General features: G+C 50.3%; 6 non-coding genes and 1 pseudogene across 6 annotated transcripts; 3 read left to right on the top strand and 4 right to left on the bottom strand.

The window, feature by feature from the left end:
- Positions 1-1,919: 1,919 nt before the first annotated feature.
- On the bottom strand, positions 1,920-2,083 carry LOC129180543 (U1 spliceosomal RNA). Its single transcript, XR_008570175.1, has one exon. It is a non-coding gene; the product is annotated as a U1 spliceosomal RNA (small nuclear RNA).
- A 1,378-nt stretch (positions 2,084-3,461) lies between these two features.
- LOC129180601 (U2 spliceosomal RNA) lies at positions 3,462-3,652 on the top strand. Its single transcript, XR_008570227.1, has one exon. It is a non-coding gene; the product is annotated as a U2 spliceosomal RNA (small nuclear RNA).
- A 1,982-nt stretch (positions 3,653-5,634) lies between these two features.
- On the bottom strand, positions 5,635-5,798 carry LOC129180544 (U1 spliceosomal RNA). The gene has a single exon (XR_008570176.1). It is a non-coding gene; the product is annotated as a U1 spliceosomal RNA (small nuclear RNA).
- A 6,793-nt stretch (positions 5,799-12,591) lies between these two features.
- On the top strand, positions 12,592-12,808 carry LOC129180667 (U2 spliceosomal RNA; annotated as a pseudogene).
- A 1,982-nt stretch (positions 12,809-14,790) lies between these two features.
- LOC129180545 (U1 spliceosomal RNA) lies at positions 14,791-14,954 on the bottom strand. Its single transcript, XR_008570177.1, has one exon. It is a non-coding gene; the product is annotated as a U1 spliceosomal RNA (small nuclear RNA).
- A 1,378-nt stretch (positions 14,955-16,332) lies between these two features.
- On the top strand, positions 16,333-16,523 carry LOC129180602 (U2 spliceosomal RNA). The gene has a single exon (XR_008570228.1). It is a non-coding gene; the product is annotated as a U2 spliceosomal RNA (small nuclear RNA).
- Positions 16,524-18,505: 1,982 nt separating this feature from the next.
- LOC129180546 (U1 spliceosomal RNA) lies at positions 18,506-18,669 on the bottom strand. Its single transcript, XR_008570178.1, has one exon. It is a non-coding gene; the product is annotated as a U1 spliceosomal RNA (small nuclear RNA).
- Between the last annotated feature and the right edge of the window lie 1,207 nt (positions 18,670-19,876).

The following is a 19,876-nucleotide window of genomic DNA, read 5'->3' on the forward strand; positions in this document are numbered from 1 at the left end:
CCCGATACCGTGCGATGCTCACCAAAGACCAATGAAAGTGTTTACGTTTGGTGCCACCCGAGCAGGTGGCGGTACGCTGTGGAAAATATGCCCTGCGACAGTGTCTGCGCCCTCCGTGGACCCTCTTTGCCTTCCCAGCAGCATCAACACCTTACAAAGGGAGCACAATGCATAAAGCAGCGTGTTCTCCGGCCATGCCTCCTGCACTCTTCCACCGGCTCCTGATACTCGGGTCTCTTGCGCACTTCCCAGGGGCCAGCGGGTGTCGCAGTGATCGACAGCTGGGTGGAATCTGACAAAATGGTCTCGTCTGGTGGAAGCCTTCCGAGTTTCCTCGACAAACCAACCAAGTAAGGGACCGCGGCTTTCCGCCCTCTGTTTTGCTTCTCGCGGTCAGGTGTCGTGGCCCTTCCTTTGCTGGATTTGACATAGAGCCACTTTGGGATAGCCACAGGTGGTTAGAGCCTGTAAAATGCGTGTCTGCTCCTTCGGTTAGGGCTATTTTCTGCTCTGTTGTTTGCGGCTCTGACAGCTCCTAGCTTGGGTTCCAGTGTGCGAAGGCGGTACAAGTGTAGGAACGGGCCAGCGCGGGTAGGTTTACCGTAGACCTCAATGTTGAGGCTTCCATCCATCCCCGGCCGCACTTCACAGTCCGAAGATTGGCAAACCCGCGTGTCATCCACACATCGGAAGCAGTGGCTGTCTTTAGTTCCTGTGCAGGATCCCCGTAGTTTTCTTTCCACGTCTTCCATGTACACGATAGCCACAATGGCTGAGAGCGGTGAGCCCACGGCAGAGCCATGTCTTGGCCTGTAGAAACACATACGGAATTGCAAGCATGTGCCCTTAAGGCACATTTGCAGGAAATCATATACTTGCTCTGGAGTGAGGTTGCTTGTGTCTTGGAGGCTGGAGTGCTACTGTTGCCCTTCTTCTGCCAGTGTCTATTGCTGCAGTGGTGGAGATAGGTGTAAACGGGGAGGTGATGTCGACTCATACCAGGGTCTCTTCCGGAGATAACCTGAGGGTCTGAATCTCATTAGTGAAGTCTGTGGAGCTGTGGACATGGGGTGGGGTACTGCCAAGCAGTGGGGCCAGAATGGTGGCTGGGTATTTGGCAATACTGACCGTGGAAGAGTCGAATCTGCTGGCAACAACAGGCCTGAGTGGACCTCCCGCCTTGTGAATTTTGGGCAGTCCGTAAATGCAAGGTGTGACTTCTCCGGGATGCAGGCGGTAGGTAGCACGTGTGACACTCTACACCGTCCTCTTTTTTCCCGGCCTCTGAAGACATTCCGTGATCTTCTTGTATTCACCGGTGGGATTGCTCTTCGGTCGTTCGTGTTCAGTGTCGTCACCGAGCAGAGCCGTTAGGTTGGCCTTGCGAGCTGCGGTTTTGAGGATGACTCTGCATCTTCCCTTGTCTCCTGGTAAGCTCGCCGTGTCATGGTTCTTCTTCAAGGGTCTCGCTGCTTTCCTTACTTTCCTTCCTTCCTCCAAGACAGGAAGATCGGAAGCAGTTACCATGGCGCTGGGAAGGCTGCTGACGAGAACGACAGCAATTTGATCTGCTTCGGCTTCAGGTCGATGGTTGTTTCCGACGACCGAATTGGTTGCTGTGTTGAGGTCCACTGTGGGGAGCGGTTCCGGTGTGCCGGTAAAGTTGAGTTCACTTGGCCGACACAGCTTTCTCTGTCCGGGTGAGAATGCTACTGGAGAAATTCTTATTTCACTTTTCCCGCCTGAGTGCAGGCGAGCCTTATTGCTGGGTGGTTGTCATCCGTGGTCGTACAGACCTTCCCAGTAGGCGTTGGAAGTTCTGGGCTCGTCATTCCCCGCTCTTGCGCAAACGGGGATGTGGCCGCAAGCCCAGAAGCTTTGCGCAAGACTGCACCTGCAAGTTGTTTTAAACACGCCATCAGGGGAGAGCGCGAACGCAGTCCCCCACTATCGCAAATTATGCAGTCGAGATTCCCACATTTGGGGAATTCGCAGGGGTCAGCTCAACCCATGTGCAATGGCTGAGCCTCGCCCTGGGTGAACCACCTTCTTGATCATGGTATCTCCCCTGCCAGGTAAGTATGAGTTGGACGAGTCTCACTCAGACGAGACTCTCACACACGCAGCATGCTAAGTGGTGGTGTCATCGGCTGCTTCACAACAAACACACGCACTGGACCTGTGTCCAAGTTCAGCATCTGCCCTTGCGCTCGACGGACGCCACACGTTCGGAGGCACCTCCTACAGCCACGACCGGCCTTGTGATTTTGGACGCTCTGGCCTTCTGGACACTTCCCGGTGGCGTCTCGCCTTCACATCTTTCCCCTGACGCCGCCGTCTCTGCGGTCCAAATGTCAGAAAGTAGAGCAAAAGTGAAGGGCAACAGACAAAGGAAATGTGACATTGTTGTTACCAGAGTTGTTACTTCATTAGCCAGAAGTTTGAGTGCCGCAGCTAGTTTCCACGCAATCTTCTGACGCCGGAGCAATGCATTATGGGAATGCGTTCTGTATTATGCCGCGTCGGCGCTCTCCCGCGATCACATGCACAAGCCAAATGACACTGAAATACTTTTGTAGTTGCTCATACTGGCGATAGGATTAATAAGGACAGTACTCTCGTTATGTCAAAGAGTGAGGCTGTGTTGCACATTCCACTCTTGTGGCTTCATGCTGAGCAAAGACAGCGACAGCAAGTGGCATAGTCCAGTTGCTGCAGGCATTCCACGGGGAGACTGGAGTACTGAGTCCACGTCACTGTTTCAAACATATTCACATTGGACTGTGGCCTCCATTGTGTGCTTACCGAGGACTATTCTGATGTGGCTGAGTAAAATCAGTTTATTGCCGCTTCATGCATAGACCGACGTGCACCGCATGAGCTTCAATAACGAATGGGTCACGAAACACTGGTTTGATATTATGGCTGCAAAACAACACAGGTGCATCTTTTTATTGTTTACAATGTGCGCGCGGGGTTGTCGTTTGGCATCAAAAGTCTTTGGTTCGTTATCTTTCGTGCTTCCAAATAAGTCTCGGAAACGATAGCTCAATTTCAACAGTTGAATGCACCAGGAAGAATGATACACAGCTGCGGGGACTCGTCTTCTAAGCGGGTGCAGGAGCAAGTCCGAGGCACTTCTGGTCAGACGTCTTTTACCTAGCTTTTACCTCCTGTCCTATGCCTCTATGTGTGCCCCGGTGGTCTTAGCTGCTTGGAGCCGCTCGATAATGAGTGTGCAAAAGGGTGTGGAAAAGAAAAGCCAAGGCCGAGTGAAAAGATACAGCGAGTCCACAAGTCTGCTCCGGTCACACTATCTAACATGTGCCAAGAGAGGCGCCTATATGTAACTACATCTAACAGCGTGTTGACGTTTGAGGTCGTCGTGAGTCAGTGTGTGCAACCGGGACTTTAGCTTGTTTTGTCAGAAATGACATGCTCCCCTCTGAGCTTTCAATGCTATCGCTTCTCGGCCTTTTGGCTAAGATCAAGTGTAGTATCTGTTCTTATCAGTTTAATATCTGATATGTCTCCTATCTGGGGACCAAATATTAAATTGCTTTTTGGGACAGGGAGCTGAGCTCGGGGCTTGCGCCGTCCGCTCCACGCATCGACCTGGTATTGCAGTATCTCCGGGAGCGGTGCACTTCTCCTTCTCATGTTGACAGCAAAGGCAGCTTCACGCAGGTCGTTTGACAGCATCCGGCATGTTTTGCCCGATACCGTGCGATGCTCACCAAAGACCAATGAAAGTGTTTACGTTTGGTGCCACCCGAGCAGGTGGCGGTACGCTGTGGAAAATATGCCCTGCGACAGTGTCTGCGCCCTCCGTGGACCCTCTTTGCCTTCCCAGCAGCATCAACACCTTACAAAGGGAGCACAATGCATAAAGCAGCGTGTTCTCCGGCCATGCCTCCTGCACTCTTCCACCGGCTCCTGATACTCGGGTCTCTTGCGCACTTCCCAGGGGCCAGCGGGTGTCGCAGTGATCGACAGCTGGGTGGAATCTGACAAAATGGTCTCGTCTGGTGGAAGCCTTCCGAGTTTCCTCGACAAACCAACCAAGTAAGGGACCGCGGCTTTCCGCCCTCTGTTTTGCTTCTCGCGGTCAGGTGTCGTGGCCCTTCCTTTGCTGGATTTGACATAGAGCCACTTTGGGATAGCCACAGGTGGTTAGAGCCTGTAAAATGCGTGTCTGCTCCTTCGGTTAGGGCTATTTTCTGCTCTGTTGTTTGCGGCTCTGACAGCTCCTAGCTTGGGTTCCAGTGTGCGAAGGCGGTACAAGTGTAGGAACGGGCCAGCGCGGGTAGGTTTACCGTAGACCTCAATGTTGAGGCTTCCATCCATCCCCGGCCGCACTTCACAGTCCGAAGATTGGCAAACCCGCGTGTCATCCACACATCGGAAGCAGTGGCTGTCTTTAGTTCCTGTGCAGGATCCCCGTAGTTTTCTTTCCACGTCTTCCATGTACACGATAGCCACAATGGCTGAGAGCGGTGAGCCCACGGCAGAGCCATGTCTTGGCCTGTAGAAACACATACGGAATTGCAAGCATGTGCCCTTAAGGCACATTTGCAGGAAATCATATACTTGCTCTGGAGTGAGGTTGCTTGTGTCTTGGAGGCTGGAGTGCTACTGTTGCCCTTCTTCTGCCAGTGTCTATTGCTGCAGTGGTGGAGATAGGTGTAAACGGGGAGGTGATGTCGACTCATACCAGGGTCTCTTCCGGAGATAACCTGAGGGTCTGAATCTCATTAGTGAAGTCTGTGGAGCTGTGGACATGGGGTGGGGTACTGCCAAGCAGTGGGGCCAGAATGGTGGCTGGGTATTTGGCAATACTGACCGTGGAAGAGTCGAATCTGCTGGCAACAACAGGCCTGAGTGGACCTCCCGCCTTGTGAATTTTGGGCAGTCCGTAAATGCAAGGTGTGACTTCTCCGGGATGCAGGCGGTAGGTAGCACGTGTGACACTCTACACCGTCCTCTTTTTTCCCGGCCTCTGAAGACATTCCGTGATCTTCTTGTATTCACCGGTGGGATTGCTCTTCGGTCGTTCGTGTTCAGTGTCGTCACCGAGCAGAGCCGTTAGGTTGGCCTTGCGAGCTGCGGTTTTGAGGATGACTCTGCATCTTCCCTTGTCTCCTGGTAAGCTCGCCGTGTCATGGTTCTTCTTCAAGGGTCTCGCTGCTTTCCTTACTTTCCTTCCTTCCTCCAAGACAGGAAGATCGGAAGCAGTTACCATGGCGCTGGGAAGGCTGCTGACGAGAACGACAGCAATTTGATCTGCTTCGGCTTCAGGTCGATGGTTGTTTCCGACGACCGAATTGGTTGCTGTGTTGAGGTCCACTGTGGGGAGCGGTTCCGGTGTGCCGGTAAAGTTGAGTTCACTTGGCCGACACAGCTTTCTCTGTCCGGGTGAGAATGCTACTGGAGAAATTCTTATTTCACTTTTCCCGCCTGAGTGCAGGCGAGCCTTATTGCTGGGTGGTTGTCATCCGTGGTCGTACAGACCTTCCCAGTAGGCGTTGGAAGTTCTGGGCTCGTCATTCCCCGCTCTTGCGCAAACGGGGATGTGGCCGCAAGCCCAGAAGCTTTGCGCAAGACTGCACCTGCAAGTTGTTTTAAACACGCCATCAGGGGAGAGCGCGAACGCAGTCCCCCACTATCGCAAATTATGCAGTCGAGATTCCCACATTTGGGGAATTCGCAGGGGTCAGCTCAACCCATGTGCAATGGCTGAGCCTCGCCCTGGGTGAACCACCTTCTTGATCATGGTATCTCCCCTGCCAGGTAAGTATGAGTTGGACGAGTCTCACTCAGACGAGACTCTCACACACGCAGCATGCTAAGTGGTGGTGTCATCGGCTGCTTCACAACAAACACACGCACTGGACCTGTGTCCAAGTTCAGCATCTGCCCTTGCGCTCGACGGACGCCACACGTTCGGAGGCACCTCCTACAGCCACGACCGGCCTTGTGATTTTGGACGCTCTGGCCTTCTGGACACTTCCCGGTGGCGTCTCGCCTTCACATCTTTCCCCTGACGCCGCCGTCTCTGCGGTCCAAATGTCAGAAAGTAGAGCAAAAGTGAAGGGCAACAGACAAAGGAAATGTGACATTGTTGTTACCAGAGTTGTTACTTCATTAGCCAGAAGTTTGAGTGCCGCAGCTAGTTTCCACGCAATCTTCTGACGCCGGAGCAATGCATTATGGGAATGCGTTCTGTATTATGCCGCGTCGGCGCTCTCCCGCGATCACATGCACAAGCCAAATGACACTGAAATACTTTTGTAGTTGCTCATACTGGCGATAGGATTAATAAGGACAGTACTCTCGTTATGTCAAAGAGTGAGGCTGTGTTGCACATTCCACTCTTGTGGCTTCATGCTGAGCAAAGACAGCGACAGCAAGTGGCATAGTCCAGTTGCTGCAGGCATTCCACGGGGAGACTGGAGTACTGAGTCCACGTCACTGTTTCAAACATATTCACATTGGACTGTGGCCTCCATTGTGTGCTTACCGAGGACTATTCTGATGTGGCTGAGTAAAATCAGTTTATTGCCGCTTCATGCATAGACCGACGTGCACCGCATGAGCTTCAATAACGAATGGGTCACGAAACACTGGTTTGATATTATGGCTGCAAAACAACACAGGTGCATCTTTTTATTGTTTACAATGTGCGCGCGGGGTTGTCGTTTGGCATCAAAAGTCTTTGGTTCGTTATCTTTCGTGCTTCCAAATAAGTCTCGGAAACGATAGCTCAATTTCAACAGTTGAATGCACCAGGAAGAATGATACACAGCTGCGGGGACTCGTCTTCTAAGCGGGTGCAGGAGCAAGTCCGAGGCACTTCTGGTCAGACGTCTTTTACCTAGCTTTTACCTCCTGTCCTATGCCTCTATGTGTGCCCCGGTGGTCTTAGCTGCTTGGAGCCGCTCGATAATGAGTGTGCAAAAGGGTGTGGAAAAGAAAAGCCAAGGCCGAGTGAAAAGATACAGCGAGTCCACAAGTCTGCTCCGGTCACACTATCTAACATGTGCCAAGAGAGGCGCCTATATGTAACTACATCTAACAGCGTGTTGACGTTTGAGGTCGTCGTGAGTCAGTGTGTGCAACCGGGACTTTAGCTTGTTTTGTCAGAAATGACATGCTCCCCTCTGAGCTTTCAATGCTATCGCTTCTCGGCCTTTTGGCTAAGACTGCGGTCACCTCCTACGGGTGGGGAATTGTATGCTTTTGTGGCATAGGATTCTGCCAGTCATTGGGAGGACATTCTTGGCACTTTACAGTGCATTATAACTTTATTGTTTTCACAGCAACTAAAGGTAAGTAAATTTTTTCTAATTGGTTTTTAGTTATTTATCTGTTGTTTTAATTGTATTTATTGCATACTTTTTTTCATTTTAGCTGGTGGTGCCTCCATCATGTCGGCTAGCCATGCCGGTATGCGGAGGCACCACAGCGTGCGTTTTACACTCAAGCAAGTGGATGGTGAAGAAGTTGGAATGTCCAGACTGGACTTTTCCCGGAAAATCATCCAACAGACCCTGAAATTCAAACCGGAAGATCTGAATTGCATTTTGACACTGCCTTTTCACAAAGGCTTTGATGTAAGTTTTCAGTCTGCTGCAACTCTGAGAGATTTTTGGCAAAGGTATGAGGATGCTAAACCCCAGTTGTCTGTGTTCAATGTGGAAAAACTGACTGACAATGCTGCTAAAACTGTTATTGTCCGAATGTTTAATGAGACAGTGACCGCAGACGACATTTGTTTTTGGCTGGGAAGATATTGCACGGTTAAAGGCCAGGCTATGAAGGTGAGAGACGAAGACGGCATCTGGAATTGTGCCTGGAGGGTCCCCATCCAACAATGGCAGGACCCTCAGGGCTTCCAGGGCCTGAAACATCTCCCATCGATGATAGTTCTGGGAGAAAACCGAGGCTACATACACTACCAGGGTCAGCCCAAGCTCTGCCGCAAGTGTGGAGAGCACGGGCACCTGGCAGAGGCATGTCAGCAGACTGTGTGTCGAAAATGTAGAGAAATTGGTCACACTTTTGAACAATGTACCAATGGCAGAAGGTGCAACCTCTGTGGAGATTCAAATCATCTCTTCAGAGACTGCCCAAAATCATTTGCCAACAAGCTGAAGGCTGGGAAAGGAAAACAAAATGAGGAAATAGGAGAGGAAAATGTGAGGGCCCAAAAGGCCTCTGAAACTGTTGAAAATTCAAATCTCCCGCCAAAACCTGTGATTGGAGGAGAGGAATCAGGTGAGGCGGGAGAGAGGGCGGAGCCTACAGAAGCCCAGGAAACCACGACTCAAAGTGGCCTGTTGCCAAGTGAGGGGTGCACTCACCTGGACAGCAGCCAAGAAATATCAGAGAGTGTGGAAGAAGACACCATTCCAAATGCCCAAAAGGCCAAAAGACTTGCTTCAGAGCTGTCTTCTGACTCCTCTCTATTATCAGAAAAGAGGGGAAGGCCAGAGGTCCTCTCAGACAGTTCTATGGAGGAGCCGCGGGTCTTCCCCTCAGGCTCACCAAATGAACTGTCCTTTTTAAATATCGTTTTGCAGTCAACCCCAAGGGCGAAAAGGACTTTGAATGATAGACTCCAGGAAAGACCGACACCCAGACGCCGACAGGGAAGGGAGCCCCTCCCCCTCCAGCCCTCACCAACTGGAGTGAAGGAGGAGCTTCATTCACAAGATATTTCTTAGTCACAGTTTAAATTTTAAGTTGTTTTTTTATTCATTTATTTATTTATTTATTTTTTTAGGCCCTTTTAGTTGTTTATTGGTTTAAAAAAAAAAAAAAAAAAAAAAAAATCATACTTGTGACTCTCACCTTCTCCACCATCAATGTGAGAAGTGTGAAGTCGAAAGTTAGAGCTCAGAGTGTTTTATCCTTCCTTCAAACTTTTAAGTCAGATGTGTTTCTATTACAAGAATGTGGTTTACCCTTTTTAAAAAGCTACAAACAGTGGGAGGAAATGTGGCCACAAACATCCTTATGGAGCGGGTCAAATGAGAACAAAAATGACGGAGTGGCCATTTTAATCAACAACCCCCACGTTACGGTGAAGGGGAGCACCGTGGTGAGAGAGGGACGAGCACTATCAGCACACTTGACTTTTATGGGACAGGATTTTAACCTCTTAAATATTTATGGTTTTAACGAAAAAAATGAAAGGTATGATTTTTTAGAAAACTTGCAGTTCCACATGTTAGGCCGGGTACCTATAGTGGTGGGGGGGGATTTTAATTGCATTTTAAGCAGGAAAGACAGAAGGGGGGCGGGAGAAGATTTTAAAGTTGATAAAACATCGGTTTTATTACAAGCCATGAGTAGGGATTTCAAACTGCACGATTGTTATAAAGCCATGCATCCTAGAGAGGAGGGCTTCACCTGGTTCAGTGGCGACAGCACCAGAGCCTCTCGCATAGATTACATATTCACACGGGATTGGCCACCTACTGATGCTAGATTGACCCCTGTCTTTTTCTCTGATCACCTGATTCTCTCCTGCACTCTCTCACTCCCCTCGGGTGTGGTAGTGGGAAGAGGTCCGTGGAAACTGAATTGCTCCCTGCTGGAAGATCAAGACTTGGTCAGTCAGTACAGGGAGCGGTTCAAGGACTGGCAGACCCTTCAAGACTTGCATGTTTCACGAGCACAGTGGTGGGAAATGGTGAAGTTAAGGACCCGGCTTTTCTTTCAACAAGCAGGACGGAAAAAATCTTACAAAGAAAAAAGATACATGATAGGACTGCAAAAACGCTTACAACGTTATTTTAACTTAACACTAAAAGGGCTGAATTTCAAGGAAGAAATCAAGCAGGTAAAAAATGAAATGGCTACTCTAGCAAAAATCAAAAGTAAAGGTGTTATCTTAAGGAGCAAGGAAAAAGAAATAGAAGAAGGGGAAAAATGCACCCGCTATTTCTTTAAAAAAATCCTAAGCAAGCCAGGAGGTATTTTAAAATTACAAAATAAAGAAGGGCGCATAGTGGAAACAACAACTGAAATAAATGAAACAATAGAACGCTTTTATCAAGAACTCTATGCAACTAAAAATACAAAGCCTGAAGCTATTTTAGAAGTTTTAGGTTTTATTGAAAAATCAGTGAGCGAAAATGTGCTTTTAAAACAGGATTTTACTCTCAAAGAGTTAAATAAATGCGTCGTGGCTTTTAAGAAGGGGAAGTCCCCAGGTGAGGATGGGCTCCCCTTGGAATTTTATTTAACTTTTTGGGATATTTTAGCACCAGAGTTACTCGCTGTTTTTAAGGAATTTGAACAAAGTAGCCGACTACCTGACAGTTTTAGAGTAGGGATAGTGACACTCCTTTATAAGACAAAAGACAAGACCGATCTTAAAAATTGGAGACCTATTACCCTTTTAAACTGTGACTGCAAAATTTTTAGTAAACTTTTAGCGACACGTATGTCCATGTTTTTAGATGACTTGATTGACCCGGATCAAACCTGTGCCATCCCAGGGAGGAAGATCACAGACAGCCTCATGCTGATTCGTGACACCATCTGTCTTGCGAGAGACAGAAACATTCGGTTAGTAGTCCTAAATTTAGACTTTGAGAAAGCCTTTGATCGGGTCTCGCACCAGTACCTTTTCAGGGTACTGCAAAGAATGGGTTTTCCGGAAAGATTCGTAGCGTGGGTGGGACTGCTGTACCGGGATATTACCAGCAAATTTGTGGTAAACGGGAATCTGACAAAAGCAGTCCAAATTAACTGCGGTGTCCGTCAGGGATGCCCGTTATCTGCCCTCCTGTATGTTTTATGTATAGAACCTCTGGCACAGATTTTGAGAAGGGACAGATGGATTAAAGGGGCGACTATTCCAGGGGGACTCGTACCAAAATGTATTTTATATATGGACGATTTGAACATTTTATGCACGGATATTTTATCTGTTAAAAGAGCACTGGACCTGACTGACTTTTATGGACGGGCCTCTGGGTCAAAACTCAATAGAGAAAAGACCCAAGCCCAGTTTTATGGACCCTGGACGGAATCGGAGAAGACGGGACTTCCCCTGACTGTGACACAGACTGACCAAAAAATACTGGGAATTAAATTTGGCAAGGACGGGGGAGGTGAAACAAATTGGGGCGACGTGGTAGGGAAAGTTAGGCAAAGACTGGGGTTTTGGGGACTGAGACAGCTGACCCTGGAAGGAAAGGTTTTAATCATAAAAGCTGTGATTTTACCTTTGCTTTTATTGATCAGCTCTGTTTTTACCCCCAAAAGAAACGTTCTTTTAGACCTGGACCGAGCCATTTTTTACTTCCTTTGGGGCTCCAAGTGGGAGAGAGTGAGGAGAGAAGTCATGAAAAAATCAAAAGGAAAAGGAGGAAAAGGAGTGCCAGACCTCCAAATATTCCTTGGAGCGAGATACACGTCCCTACACCTGATGAGTGCGATGAGCCCATCCAGTAATCCCAAAACAAAAGCGCTGGCACGATACTGGATGGGCTCCTACTTAAGACGGCTCAAACTGATCCCCTTAGATCAAACTGTACCTGTTTCCTTTAATTTACCACCAGCATATGCTTTTATAAGGACCTTTTTAAGACATTTTAATCTGGAAAAAGAAACTTTTGACGTTTTAAAAAATCATCGCTCTGTCGTTTCTGTTGTGCAGGAGCGGGATCCAGTGAGTCCAGTGCGCGGGCTCGCACTTGGCGAGCCCACAGATGTTTGGCGCAACGTCAACCACCCGGCTCTCCCAAACAGACTCCGGGACCTGGCATGGATGGTGGCCCACGAGGTCCTCCCAGTCAGGTCCGTTATGCACTCCCGAGGAATGGCAGCAAACTCAACTTGTCCCCGACCGGGTTGTGGCGCCCCTGAGACGGTGAGGCATCTCCTCTGGGAGTGCAGTGCTGCCAGAGACCTGTGGGCGACAGCCGGCGACCTAAATTTCCCGGACTTGCCAGCAAGGGAGGTCCTAAACGCACAGCTCGTGCTCTATGGGGCGAGCCACCAGAAGTTAAACTGCAAGGAGTTTGAAAAGCAGTGGCTCGCCCTCGCCGCCATCAAAGACGCCATCTGGACCTCCCGCAACTTGCTGGTAAGGAGGCACAGACAGACCCCCCCCGTGGCTGTGATCCGAATGGCTGCAGCGACTCTGACAGCTGCAAGCGGCGGGCCAAGGACACAGTCACAAAGAAGAGTCGTCTGTGCCCACCCGGAGGTGGCACCCGGAGCTTCACAGCAAAGGTCTCGGCAGCGACGGCCTGGCTCTCCGGGAGAGGAAGGAGGGAGAAATGAAGAAGGATGAGGGCCTCGGGACGTCCTGGCAGCGTCCTGGAGAATTACTGTCTGGGAGAGTGGGGTGAACTCACTATTGATCAGGACTCACTGCACTCCTGTGCAACAGACGACACTGAAGCTTATTATGACTTTTTAAAATGGTCTGTACAAATTTTACACATTTTGCTGCCTGCAACACTTTTAATTTTACAGAATTTTTACTGATTTTATTTTTACTTAAATTATTGGTGTTGTAAATAATTGAATTTTAAAAGGCATCTTTAAAAAAATGTTTTGAAATGTAGTAAATTTTTTGTAACAGTGACAATAAACACGTTAAAAAAAAAAAAAAAAAAAAAAAAAAAAAAAATCTGTTCTTATCAGTTTAATATCTGATATGTCTCCTATCTGGGGACCAAATATTAAATTGCTTTTTGGGACAGGGAGCTGAGCTCGGGGCTTGCGCCGTCCGCTCCACGCATCGACCTGGTATTGCAGTATCTCCGGGAGCGGTGCACTTCTCCTTCTCATGTTGACAGCAAAGGCAGCTTCACGCAGGTCGTTTGACAGCATCCGGCATGTTTTGCCCGATACCGTGCGATGCTCACCAAAGACCAATGAAAGTGTTTACGTTTGGTGCCACCCGAGCAGGTGGCGGTACGCTGTGGAAAATATGCCCTGCGACAGTGTCTGCGCCCTCCGTGGACCCTCTTTGCCTTCCCAGCAGCATCAACACCTTACAAAGGGAGCACAATGCATAAAGCAGCGTGTTCTCCGGCCATGCCTCCTGCACTCTTCCACCGGCTCCTGATACTCGGGTCTCTTGCGCACTTCCCAGGGGCCAGCGGGTGTCGCAGTGATCGACAGCTGGGTGGAATCTGACAAAATGGTCTCGTCTGGTGGAAGCCTTCCGAGTTTCCTCGACAAACCAACCAAGTAAGGGACCGCGGCTTTCCGCCCTCTGTTTTGCTTCTCGCGGTCAGGTGTCGTGGCCCTTCCTTTGCTGGATTTGACATAGAGCCACTTTGGGATAGCCACAGGTGGTTAGAGCCTGTAAAATGCGTGTCTGCTCCTTCGGTTAGGGCTATTTTCTGCTCTGTTGTTTGCGGCTCTGACAGCTCCTAGCTTGGGTTCCAGTGTGCGAAGGCGGTACAAGTGTAGGAACGGGCCAGCGCGGGTAGGTTTACCGTAGACCTCAATGTTGAGGCTTCCATCCATCCCCGGCCGCACTTCACAGTCCGAAGATTGGCAAACCCGCGTGTCATCCACACATCGGAAGCAGTGGCTGTCTTTAGTTCCTGTGCAGGATCCCCGTAGTTTTCTTTCCACGTCTTCCATGTACACGATAGCCACAATGGCTGAGAGCGGTGAGCCCACGGCAGAGCCATGTCTTGGCCTGTAGAAACACATACGGAATTGCAAGCATGTGCCCTTAAGGCACATTTGCAGGAAATCATATACTTGCTCTGGAGTGAGGTTGCTTGTGTCTTGGAGGCTGGAGTGCTACTGTTGCCCTTCTTCTGCCAGTGTCTATTGCTGCAGTGGTGGAGATAGGTGTAAACGGGGAGGTGATGTCGACTCATACCAGGGTCTCTTCCGGAGATAACCTGAGGGTCTGAATCTCATTAGTGAAGTCTGTGGAGCTGTGGACATGGGGTGGGGTACTGCCAAGCAGTGGGGCCAGAATGGTGGCTGGGTATTTGGCAATACTGACCGTGGAAGAGTCGAATCTGCTGGCAACAACAGGCCTGAGTGGACCTCCCGCCTTGTGAATTTTGGGCAGTCCGTAAATGCAAGGTGTGACTTCTCCGGGATGCAGGCGGTAGGTAGCACGTGTGACACTCTACACCGTCCTCTTTTTTCCCGGCCTCTGAAGACATTCCGTGATCTTCTTGTATTCACCGGTGGGATTGCTCTTCGGTCGTTCGTGTTCAGTGTCGTCACCGAGCAGAGCCGTTAGGTTGGCCTTGCGAGCTGCGGTTTTGAGGATGACTCTGCATCTTCCCTTGTCTCCTGGTAAGCTCGCCGTGTCATGGTTCTTCTTCAAGGGTCTCGCTGCTTTCCTTACTTTCCTTCCTTCCTCCAAGACAGGAAGATCGGAAGCAGTTACCATGGCGCTGGGAAGGCTGCTGACGAGAACGACAGCAATTTGATCTGCTTCGGCTTCAGGTCGATGGTTGTTTCCGACGACCGAATTGGTTGCTGTGTTGAGGTCCACTGTGGGGAGCGGTTCCGGTGTGCCGGTAAAGTTGAGTTCACTTGGCCGACACAGCTTTCTCTGTCCGGGTGAGAATGCTACTGGAGAAATTCTTATTTCACTTTTCCCGCCTGAGTGCAGGCGAGCCTTATTGCTGGGTGGTTGTCATCCGTGGTCGTACAGACCTTCCCAGTAGGCGTTGGAAGTTCTGGGCTCGTCATTCCCCGCTCTTGCGCAAACGGGGATGTGGCCGCAAGCCCAGAAGCTTTGCGCAAGACTGCACCTGCAAGTTGTTTTAAACACGCCATCAGGGGAGAGCGCGAACGCAGTCCCCCACTATCGCAAATTATGCAGTCGAGATTCCCACATTTGGGGAATTCGCAGGGGTCAGCTCAACCCATGTGCAATGGCTGAGCCTCGCCCTGGGTGAACCACCTTCTTGATCATGGTATCTCCCCTGCCAGGTAAGTATGAGTTGGACGAGTCTCACTCAGACGAGACTCTCACACACGCAGCATGCTAAGTGGTGGTGTCATCGGCTGCTTCACAACAAACACACGCACTGGACCTGTGTCCAAGTTCAGCATCTGCCCTTGCGCTCGACGGACGCCACACGTTCGGAGGCACCTCCTACAGCCACGACCGGCCTTGTGATTTTGGACGCTCTGGCCTTCTGGACACTTCCCGGTGGCGTCTCGCCTTCACATCTTTCCCCTGACGCCGCCGTCTCTGCGGTCCAAATGTCAGAAAGTAGAGCAAAAGTGAAGGGCAACAGACAAAGGAAATGTGACATTGTTGTTACCAGAGTTGTTACTTCATTAGCCAGAAGTTTGAGTGCCGCAGCTAGTTTCCACGCAATCTTCTGACGCCGGAGCAATGCATTATGGGAATGCGTTCTGTATTATGCCGCGTCGGCGCTCTCCCGCGATCACATGCACAAGCCAAATGACACTGAAATACTTTTGTAGTTGCTCATACTGGCGATAGGATTAATAAGGACAGTACTCTCGTTATGTCAAAGAGTGAGGCTGTGTTGCACATTCCACTCTTGTGGCTTCATGCTGAGCAAAGACAGCGACAGCAAGTGGCATAGTCCAGTTGCTGCAGGCATTCCACGGGGAGACTGGAGTACTGAGTCCACGTCACTGTTTCAAACATATTCACATTGGACTGTGGCCTCCATTGTGTGCTTACCGAGGACTATTCTGATGTGGCTGAGTAAAATCAGTTTATTGCCGCTTCATGCATAGACCGACGTGCACCGCATGAGCTTCAATAACGAATGGGTCACGAAACACTGGTTTGATATTATGGCTGCAAAACAACACAGGTGCATCTTTTTATTGTTTACAATGTGCGCGCGGGGTTGTCGTTTGGCATCAAAAGTCTTTGGTTCGTTATCTTTCGTGCTTCCAAATAAGTCTCGGAAACGATAGCTCAATTTCAACAGTTGAATGCACCAGGAAGAATGATACACAGCTGCGGGGACTCGTCTTCTAAGCGGGTGCAGGAGCAAGTCCGAGGCACTTCTGGTCAGACGTCTTTTACCTAGCTTTTACCTCCTGTCCTATGCCTCTATGTGTGCCCCGGTGGTCTTAGCTGCTTGGAGCCGCTCGATAATGAGTGTGCAAAAGGGTGTGGAAAAGAAAAGCCAAGGCCGAGTGAAAAGATACAGCGAGTCCACAAGTCTGCTCCGGTCACACTATCTAACATGTGCCAAGAGAGGCGCCTATATGTAACTACATCTAACAGCGTGTTGACGTTTGAGGTCGTCGTGAGTCAGTGTGTGCAACCGGGACTTTAGCTTGTTTTGTCAGAAATGACATGCTCCCCTCTGAGCTTTCAATGCTATCGCTTCTCGGCCTTTTGGCTAAGATCAAGTGTAGTATCTGTTCTTATCAGTTTAATATCTGATATGTCTCCTATCTGGGGACCAAATATTAAATTGCTTTTTGGGACAGGGAGCTGAGCTCGGGGCTTGCGCCGTCCGCTCCACGCATCGACCTGGTATTGCAGTATCTCCGGGAGCGGTGCACTTCTCCTTCTCATGTTGACAGCAAAGGCAGCTTCACGCAGGTCGTTTGACAGCATCCGGCATGTTTTGCCCGATACCGTGCGATGCTCACCAAAGACCAATGAAAGTGTTTACGTTTGGTGCCACCCGAGCAGGTGGCGGTACGCTGTGGAAAATATGCCCTGCGACAGTGTCTGCGCCCTCCGTGGACCCTCTTTGCCTTCCCAGCAGCATCAACACCTTACAAAGGGAGCACAATGCATAAAGCAGCGTGTTCTCCGGCCATGCCTCCTGCACTCTTCCACCGGCTCCTGATACTCGGGTCTCTTGCGCACTTCCCAGGGGCCAGCGGGTGTCGCAGTGATCGACAGCTGGGTGGAATCTGACAAAATGGTCTCGTCTGGTGGAAGCCTTCCGAGTTTCCTCGACAAACCAACCAAGTAAGGGACCGCGGCTTTCCGCCCTCTGTTTTGCTTCTCGCGGTCAGGTGTCGTGGCCCTTCCTTTGCTGGATTTGACATAGAGCCACTTTGGGATAGCCACAGGTGGTTAGAGCCTGTAAAATGCGTGTCTGCTCCTTCGGTTAGGGCTATTTTCTGCTCTGTTGTTTGCGGCTCTGACAGCTCCTAGCTTGGGTTCCAGTGTGCGAAGGCGGTACAAGTGTAGGAACGGGCCAGCGCGGGTAGGTTTACCGTAGACCTCAATGTTGAGGCTTCCATCCATCCCCGGCCGCACTTCACAGTCCGAAGATTGGCAAACCCGCGTGTCATCCACACATCGGAAGCAGTGGCTGTCTTTAGTTCCTGTGCAGGATCCCCGTAGTTTTCTTTCCACGTCTTCCATGTACACGATAGCCACAATGGCTGAGAGCGGTGAGCCCACGGCAGAGCCATGTCTTGGCCTGTAGAAACACATACGGAATTGCAAGCATGTGCCCTTAAGGCACATTTGCAGGAAATCATATACTTGCTCTGGAGTGAGGTTGCTTGTGTCTTGGAGGCTGGAGTGCTACTGTTGCCCTTCTTCTGCCAGTGTCTATTGCTGCAGTGGTGGAGATAGGTGTAAACGGGGAGGTGATGTCGACTCATACCAGGGTCTCTTCCGGAGATAACCTGAGGGTCTGAATCTCATTAGTGAAGTCTGTGGAGCTGTGGACATGGGGTGGGGTACTGCCAAGCAGTGGGGCCAGAATGGTGGCTGGGTATTTGGCAATACTGACCGTGGAAGAGTCGAATCTGCTGGCAACAACAGGCCTGAGTGGACCTCCCGCCTTGTGAATTTTGGGCAGTCCGTAAATGCAAGGTGTGACTTCTCCGGGATGCAGGCGGTAGGTAGCACGTGTGACACTCTACACCGTCCTCTTTTTTCCCGGCCTCTGAAGACATTCCGTGATCTTCTTGTATTCACCGGTGGGATTGCTCTTCGGTCGTTCGTGTTCAGTGTCGTCACCGAGCAGAGCCGTTAGGTTGGCCTTGCGAGCTGCGGTTTTGAGGATGACTCTGCATCTTCCCTTGTCTCCTGGTAAGCTCGCCGTGTCATGGTTCTTCTTCAAGGGTCTCGCTGCTTTCCTTACTTTCCTTCCTTCCTCCAAGACAGGAAGATCGGAAGCAGTTACCATGGCGCTGGGAAGGCTGCTGACGAGAACGACAGCAATTTGATCTGCTTCGGCTTCAGGTCGATGGTTGTTTCCGACGACCGAATTGGTTGCTGTGTTGAGGTCCACTGTGGGGAGCGGTTCCGGTGTGCCGGTAAAGTTGAGTTCACTTGGCCGACACAGCTTTCTCTGTCCGGGTGAGAATGCTACTGGAGAAATTCTTATTTCACTTTTCCCGCCTGAGTGCAGGCGAGCCTTATTGCTGGGTGGTTGTCATCCGTGGTCGTACAGACCTTCCCAGTAGGCGTTGGAAGTTCTGGGCTCGTCATTCCCCGCTCTTGCGCAAACGGGGATGTGGCCGCAAGCCCAGAAGCTTTGCGCAAGACTGCACCTGCAAGTTGTTTTAAACACGCCATCAGGGGAGAGCGCGAACGCAGTCCCCCACTATCGCAAATTATGCAGTCGAGATTCCCACATTTGGGGAATTCGCAGGGGTCAGCTCAACCCATGTGCAATGGCTGAGCCTCGCCCTGGGTGAACCACCTTCTTGATCATGGTATCTCCCCTGCCAGGTAAGTATGAGTTGGACGAGTCTCACTCAGACGAGACTCTCACACACGCAGCATGCTAAGTGGTGGTGTCATCGGCTGCTTCACAACAAACACACGCACTGGACCTGTGTCCAAGTTCAGCATCTGCCCTTGCGCTCGACGGACGCCACACGTTCGGAGGCACCTCCTACAGCCACGACCGGCCTTGTGATTTTGGACGCTCTGGCCTTCTGGACACTTCCCGGTGGCGTCTCGCCTTCACATCTTTCCCCTGACGCCGCCGTCTCTGCGGTCCAAATGTCAGAAAGTAGAGCAAAAGTGAAGGGCAACAGACAAAGGAAATGTGACATTGTTGTTACCAGAGTTGTTACTTCATTAGCCAGAAGTTTGAGTGCCGCAGCTAGTTTCCACGCAATCTTCTGACGCCGGAGCAATGCATTATGGGAATGCGTTCTGTATTATGCCGCGTCGGCGCTCTCCCGCGATCACATGCACAAGCCAAATGACACTGAAATACTTTTGTAGTTGCTCATACTGGCGATAGGATTAATAAGGACAGTACTCTCGTTATGTCAAAGAGTGAGGCTGTGTTGCACATTCCACTCTTGTGGCTTCATGCTGAGCAAAGACAGCGACAGCAAGTGGCATAGTCCAGTTGCTGCAGGCATTCCACGGGGAGACTGGAGTACTGAGTCCACGTCACTGTTTCAAACATATTCACATTGGACTGTGGCCTCCATTGTGTGCTTACCGAGGACTATTCTGATGTGGCTGAGTAAAATCAGTTTATTGCCGCTTCATGCATAGACCGACGTGCACCGCATGAGCTTCAATAACGAATGGGTCACGAAACACTGGTTTGATATTATGGCTGCAAAACAACACAGGTGCATCTTTTTATTGTTTACAATGTGCGCGCGGGGTTGTCGTTTGGCATCAAAAGTCTTTGGTTCGTTATCTTTCGTGCTTCCAAATAAGTCTCGGAAACGATAGCTCAATTTCAACAGTTGAATGCACCAGGAAGAATGATACACAGCTGCGGGGACTCGTCTTCTAAGCGGGTGCAGGAGCAAGTCCGAGGCACTTCTGGTCAGACGTCTTTTACCTAGCTTTTACCTCCTGTCCTATGCCTCTATGTGTGCCCCGGTGGTCTTAGCTGCTTGGAGCCGCTCGATAATGAGTGTGCAAAAGGGTGTGGAAAAGAAAAGCCAAGGCCGAGTGAAAAGATACAGCGAG

This window comes from Dunckerocampus dactyliophorus, chromosome 4 (genome assembly GCF_027744805.1).
Source record: "Dunckerocampus dactyliophorus isolate RoL2022-P2 chromosome 4, RoL_Ddac_1.1, whole genome shotgun sequence".
NCBI classification, from domain to species: Eukaryota; Metazoa; Chordata; class Actinopteri; order Syngnathiformes; family Syngnathidae; genus Dunckerocampus; species Dunckerocampus dactyliophorus.